Raw genomic sequence first — 6,971 nt, forward strand, 5'->3', positions numbered from 1 at the left:
GAGAGAGAGAGAGAGAGAGAGAGAGAGAGAGAGAGAGGTAAATAGGGGTAGATGCCCTAGAAGCCACAACACTGCACAAGTTAGCATGCACATGTTTACTTCTCCAAAATCTACCTTGGGGCTCCCTCTTTTCCTATTACACCTCCACTCCTATCTGGTGTGCATTGGCTATTAAAGCTGTTTGCTGGCTCCAATGCGACATTAAGATGAAAAGAGAAGACAGGAAATAGCAGAGCTTGTACGGGAGTGGGGGCCCTCCCTGGAGAATAAATAGAGTGAGCCCAGCCCCAGCGGGCAGGAGGCATCCTGGCTTTTATCCAGTTCCTGGACTTGGGCGACAGGTGGGTCCCCGCACTGCCGTCAGGAGCTGTAGGGCCCTGACCATCTGTCTACACTAATCCCAGGGCAAGTAGATTTGCTCCCAACAACGTCAAGAGAGAAGACTACAGACAGGCCCCTGGACGCTCTATTTCTCTAAATCATTCAGGCTTCAGCGACCGGCTCCTTTAGATCGCTGCGGTCCTAAGGCTGCAATGGAGGCGTGCTGTAAACCGGGTCCCGGGGCTGGTGTTTGGGGGTTCGAGGCAGGGATGAGGTAGTGCCCTGCAGGCGTGCAGCAGAGAACACAGGTACAGTCCCTCTCCCTCTATCGATGGTCCCAGCAAACGCAGCCAATGGAGGAGGGGGAGCGGGAAACCGGAGGCACCTCTGCTCTGAGCCGCCCCAATCTCCCCGGATAGAAGTCCCCAGGGTCCTGTCACCGAAGCTTCGGGGACACAGCGCTGCACTTACCTGGGCCCACGCCCGGCGGGGCGGGTTCCTAGCGGCTGCTCCTCAACTCCTAGGCTGTAGCTACCGCCGGGTCCTCCCCCGGCCTCAGGCGAGAGGGCGGGCCGGAAGCAATGGTCAGTTCAGCCCTGATTGGTCAAACTCACAGTGACGCAACTGCCAGGGAGACCTCGGTAGACCGCTGCGCTTAGCGGCGAGCTCACCGGAGCTGGGTCGCGCGCATGCGCACTCCCGAGGTCGCGCTCGGTCCGGCTGTCCGGCTGGTTGCGAGCGACGTCTGAGGAGACTAGGTGCGGGTTGCTGCGTCCCCCGTCCCTCAGGACCCGGCTTCGGGAGCGCAGCAGGCTGGTGTAGACGCGAGTACCTCAGGCGAGAAGGAGGGGCAGGCCGGGAGCATGTTGGAGCGCAGAACGTAAGGTGACCTGAGGATCACGGGCGTGTGCGGGCGCACCTGGCCCGGGACCGGCGGAGAAGGACACGTGACTCGATGGAGCCCACGGAACTAGAAAGTAGCCCTGAGTACAGACTGGAAACGTGACTTTTATGACTGTACCGTGGCATCAGAGTATTTATTGCTCCGTCTCTTGCGTTTGTCATTGATAACCTAGATCGATGGAGCATAATGTTAAAGTGATGTGTGAGTGTTCCCTGAATGTGCTGTCTTCCCACTTTGTTGCAAGAATTCCTTCCCAGGAGAGAGGTCAAAAAATGCCTTCCTATTCCCCATAAGGTCCCAGTGACCGACCAAACCGATTGCACACGAGTTCATCCTGTGGAACCAGGGAGTTCATGTAGTTGGGCCCCTGATAGTCCCTATGCATCACAGCTGATGGCTTCCCTATACCCTGTGTTCTCTAGCATCTCCTAAGATCCCATGCAATTGGGGCAGAATGACTTATAAATGCTGGGGGTGGGGCCGGGAGGCAACCGAAAGCTCAGGTCCCGTGACCCCATCTCCTCTGAGGGAACGTCAGCAGTCTGGCCTGTAGCGTTCGTCTGACGACCATGGCAGCTGCTTTCCTCCGAGGACCTCATTCAGCAACACGCTTTGACCTCCCCAGAAATCCAAACAAGCCGAGAGCTTCAGCCCGGTTCTGCTGTCATGTGCTTCTGCCATGGTATGCTGCCTTGCTAGGGACTTAAGAGCAACACTGTGAGCCATGGACTCACAAAATTGTGAGCCAAAACAAGCATTTATGCATTTGTTTTTTGAGACAGAGTTTTGCCACGTAGCCCAGGCTGACCTTGAACCCAGGGTCATCCTACCTCAGCCTCCAGGTTCTCGGATCACAGGCGTGCACCATCACCCCCAGCAACCTTTCCTCTGTCCGTTCTCTCAGGTGTTTGCTGCAGCACTGGGAGGTTGACCATACGCCCTCCTGCTTTCTTGGTTCTTTCGAAAACTGTTATGTGTATGAGAGTTTTCTCAGCATGTATGTCTGTGCACCGTGTGCCTGCATGCCGTGCCTGAAGAGGTCAAAAACCGGCACTGGATCCCCTGGAACTGGCGCTGTGAGCCGCTCTGAGGGTGCTGGGAACGAACCTAGGTCCTCTGCAAGAGCAACAGTGCTCTTAACCACCAAGCCTTCTCTCCAGGCCCTATCGGTTCCCAAGGAAGCAGATGTCATGTGCAGGAAGCTGAGAGACAACTCCAGGGGAGGAGAACCTTGTGGCGTCTGTCCTGTACCGCTGAGATGGAGGATTCAGTGTGGAGATATGGGGAGAACTCTTTCAAAGCATAAGGTCTCAGAGGCAAAGGGGGAGGTTCCTCTGAGACTAGGCTACTGTCTACTGCACGCACAAGCGTTAGCGTGGTCCTAGGAAGACCTGGGTTCTGTTGTCTGTGGCACTTGTAGTCTTCTTTGTCGCCAGTCCGCTCATTGAAAGGCACTGGAGAGATCACTGAGGTCCACACCCCCTCTACTCCCTCGGTTTTTGAATTTTGCAGAGTTGATTTTCTCTGGTTGTCAGAAGTCTGTTCTAGCCTTCATCAGAAAGCATAGTTGTCGTTTCTAATTCTCTATTTTTTTTTCGAGACAGGGTTTCTCTGTAGCTTTGGTGCTTGTCCCGGAACTAGCTCCTGTAGATCAGGCTGGCCTCAAACTCCCAGAGATCCGCCTGCCTCCGCCTCCCGAGTGCTGGGATTAAAGGCGTGCACCACCACCGCTCGGCTAATTCTCTATTTTTAAATTAGTGTATAGATCTAATTTTGTGTATGTGTGAAAAAGTGTATGCAGACGTGCATGGAGGGAGTGCACTTGTGTATAGCTCACACGGGTGGGGAGCAGGTGTGCACTTGTATATGGGGGGGTGGGTGTACACTTGTGTATAGCTCACACAGGTCTGAAGAGGGCGTCAAGTGTCCTCTGTTGTCACCTTCTGCCTGTTCTTCTGACACGGGCCCTGCCTGAATCTAGGACTGACTCACTGTCTCAGGCTGGAAGCCAGTAAGCCCCAGGGATTCTCGTGTCTCTGCTCACCGTGGGGTTGGAGTTAATGGGCATTGCAGAGACACCTGGCTTGCTAAGTGAGCCTTGGCTCTGAATTCTGGATCTCATGATTGCAAAGCCCATGCTCTTAATGTCAGAGCCGCCTCTCCAGCCCCTGGCTAGTTTTAGGGTCCTTCCCCCCCCCCCTTACAACATGGTTTATTTTGTATGTGTATGTCTGTGTACACTTGCACACGTACACAGGTATGTGTACACAGGTACACAGGTATTTTGTATGTGTATGTCTGTGTACACTTGCACAGGTGTGGAGGTCAGAGGAGGTTGTTAGTCCCTGTACCCTCTGGGCCATCTTGTTGGCTTGCCTAGTTAGTTTTTTTTTTTTTTGATGCAGGATCTCATGGGTTTGCCCAGGGTGGGATGGACTTCACTGTATAGCTCGGGTTCGCCTTGAACTTGCAGTCTTCCTGGCTCAGCCTCAGGAGTGCCGAGATTCCAGGCTGCACCACGACACCTGATGTGTTGCTATATTTTGACGTTCTTGTTTTTTTATTATGGCATGTGTGCGTGATCTCCCACAGTACCTGTGTAGAGGTCAGAGAATAACCGTAGAGCTGATTCTCTCCCTCTACCGTTCCGGGCATTCTGGAGATCAAACTTTGGTCTCTAGGCTTGCCCAGCAAGTGCCGTTGGCCACGCCCCAACCCTCCGGAGTCTCTTAACTTCCTCCATACTTTTTGTTCTCCAACTGTCCCAGAACTCACCATGTAGACCAGGCTGGCTTAGAACTTGCAGAGATCCGCCTGCCTCTGCCTCCCAGGTGCTAGGATTAAAGGCGTGCGCCACTATACCCAGGTGAAATGTGGTAGCTTTGACTGGTGATATAGCCTACAACCTACAGGGCCCTGGGCTTCATCACTGGTTCCACCCTGGGGAAAAAGAGGAAGGGAAAAACAAAAGAATTAATTTTTTTATTTCTAAAAATAATAATTTAAAAAATTAAACCAAAAAACCTCTAAAATACAGACAACAGTGGGCCAAGCCTGGAAGTCAACAGTAGCCACTCAAGGTGCGTGAGAACGTGCAGGACCTTCCCTACCTCATTGCCAAGTCCCTCAAGAATGGTGAATGGAGCATGCTTTGACAGGATTTCCAGATTCTGTATTAGCACAGTGCTTTATTCGAATTGGCCAAGAGGTCTTTCACCAAGAGCTGAGAAGGTGCAGCTGGAAAAGAAAGACACGTGCGATATGAGGGAAGGCCAGAGGGAAGGCAGGTGTAGGGGCTTGAGCTGTGTGAGTAAAGACGGCCAGTGAAGGGTTAAGAAGGATAACCGATAAGGTCTGTGCTGGAAGTACAAGGGTCGGGAGCAGGAGGTTAGATTACTCTATAGGAGGCAAATAAAACTTGCACTCGCCCTTAATTGGGGCCCCCGGTGTGCGCACACCAGCTGCCGCCCCTCCCTGTGCTTTCACTTGGAGGCTAAAGCTCGCGCTTGTGGTTTGATTCTTACAGCAGTGCATGCCAGTGTGCTCAACGCCAAGCTGGAGTTCATGAAACAGTTTTTGCTGCTTTTGTTTTTCTGGCAGTGCTGGGGATCCAATCCAGGTCCTTGCTCACGGACTAGGCAATGCCCTGCCACTGAACCGCATCTCCAGCTGTGGCCCACTGAACCGCATCTCCTCCAGCTGTGCCATACTTACCTAGACAGCCTCTCTGGGGCTGGGCATGGAGCTCAGAGGCGGAGACCTTGTCTGTCAGGTGGGAGGACCCTGGCTTTGATGCCTCGTGTTCACTAGGAAAGAAACAGAACATGCAAACATCTGTATTCTGTTTTTACTCAAGAAATGTAATTTGTCAAATAAACCAGGTTTTGGAACTAAGTTTCTTTTGTGGATTTCTATAATCGTTTGCACAAGCGTTTGTGTGTTTGTGGTGTATACGCGCACGTGTGTGAGGGCAGCGTTCGTGGACATCAGCTGGCTTCCAATACTTTTTAAATCTTGTTTTTCAGTTATTTTTATATTTTAACTGTGTGCATTTTGCCTGCATGTATGTGCACCATGTGTGTGCTGTGTCTGGTGCCTGTGGAGGTCAGAAAAGGGTATCAGAAATCCCAGCTCTGAGAAGGAAGGGCAAATGGACACAAAGTCCCATTCCTAACCAAGAAGCGATTGCAACTGATACCTGTTGGGAAGGGAAAGTCCATTTCACTATCAGCCACATTCCAGGGCAGGCCCCGTGCACAGGGGTGGTTGACAACCCAAAATGGATCTGTGCTTTTTTGTGTGGAGTTTTTGTTTCATTTTGTCGTATTTTGTTTTGATTTTCCTTTTGATTTTTTTTCTTTTTAAGAGAAAGAACATGAAGTTTGATCAGTCAGGAAGTAGGGAGCATCTTTGAGGGGTTGGGGGAGGCTCCCTCGTACTATTGATTATAGGTCTGTGCCGCCACGCCTGAGTGCATGGATGCTGGGAATCCAAACTCAGATCTTCATGTTCGCATGGCAGACTTTACCATCTCCCCAGCCTCGTGCACAAGTTTTACTTAGTGTTATTGACCTAAATGGTGATTGCTTGCTTGCTTGTTTGATTTTGGTTTTTCAATACAAGGTTTCTCTGTGTAGCCTTGGCTGTCCTGGAACTCACTCTGTAGACCAGGTTGAGCTCGAACTCAGGTTGAGATCTTCCTGCCTCTGTCTCCCAAGTGCTGGAATTAAAGGCATGCACCGCCACTGTCCCATTTGATAATCATTTTTTAAAAGAGTTGGGGAATAGAAAACAAAAAGGTGTCAGAGCCTCTGGACCTGGAGTATAGGTGGTTGTGAGCCACTGTGGTGGTTGGAATGAGAATGGCCCCCATAGGTGCATATCTTTGAACGCTTGATCCCCAGTCGGTGGGACTGTTTGGTAAAGATCAGATGGTGTGGCCTTAATGTTAGAGGAGGTGCGTCACTGGGAGTGGCCTTTAAGGTTTCAAAAGCCTGTGGCATTCCAGTTAGCTGTCTCTGCCTCCGGAGTTTGGATCAGGATGTAATCTCTTCGCCCCAGTACCGTGCCTGCCTGCCTGCCTGTGGGCGTGCTTCCCCCTATGAAGATCAAGGACTCACCCTCTGAAACTGTAAGCAAGCCCCAAAGGAAATGCTTGCCTTTCTAAGTTGCCTTAGTCACAGCAATAGCAAAGGAAGTAAGACAGCCACCATGTGGGTGCTGGGAACCAAACCAGGATCTTCTGCGAGAGCAGCAAGTGCTCATCGCCTGCCGAGCCAACCCTTCAGCAGCTTAGTTCTGTTTTATTGTGAGGCAGGGTCTCGCTGTCCCTGCTGGCCTGGAACTGGCTCTGTAGACCAGACTGTCCTTAAGCTCATAGACGTCTGCCTGCCTTTGTCTCCTGAGTGCTGGAATGGGGGACGTGTACCACCATGTCTGGCTAACGACCTCTTTTAAATCTCGTGTGCAGTCTGGGAACACGGGACGTGCTACAGCGCCCTTGTGGAGGTCAGAGAGCACTGTTAGGTGTTCATCCTTGCCTTCCACTCTGAGACAACCTCTGGTTCTGTACTTTGGACACCAAGCTAGCTGACTTGGAGGAATCTGCTCTGCACAGCTCCTAACTCTGTTAAGAACACCGAGATTTTAGGCACATGCTGCCATCTCCGAGGTTTGGTTTTGTCTTGACGTCACTCCCCATCTCACCAACCCTCCACCTTAGTATTTGAGCAAAGGTCTCTCACTG

At 51.7% G+C, this 6,971-nt stretch overlaps 1 protein-coding gene across 2 annotated transcripts in view; it reads right to left on the bottom strand.

The window, feature by feature from the left end:
- The window catches only part of Tecpr1 (tectonin beta-propeller repeat containing 1), a 29,566-nt gene extending 28,680 nt beyond the window's left edge, over window positions 1–886 (bottom strand). For both annotated transcript variants that reach the window (XR_007589027.1, XM_050124392.1), the window contains exon 1: window positions 793–886. The gene's annotated coding sequence lies outside the window, so the exon portion shown is untranslated. The remainder of the gene's footprint in view (window positions 1–792) is intronic.
- Between the last annotated feature and the right edge of the window lie 6,085 nt (window positions 887–6,971).

Source organism: Alexandromys fortis, unplaced genomic scaffold (genome assembly GCF_014885135.2).
Source record: "Alexandromys fortis isolate MF-2015 unplaced genomic scaffold, M_Fortis_MF-2015_v1.1 scaffold_227, whole genome shotgun sequence".
Lineage (NCBI taxonomy): Eukaryota > Metazoa > Chordata > Mammalia > Rodentia > Cricetidae > Alexandromys > Alexandromys fortis.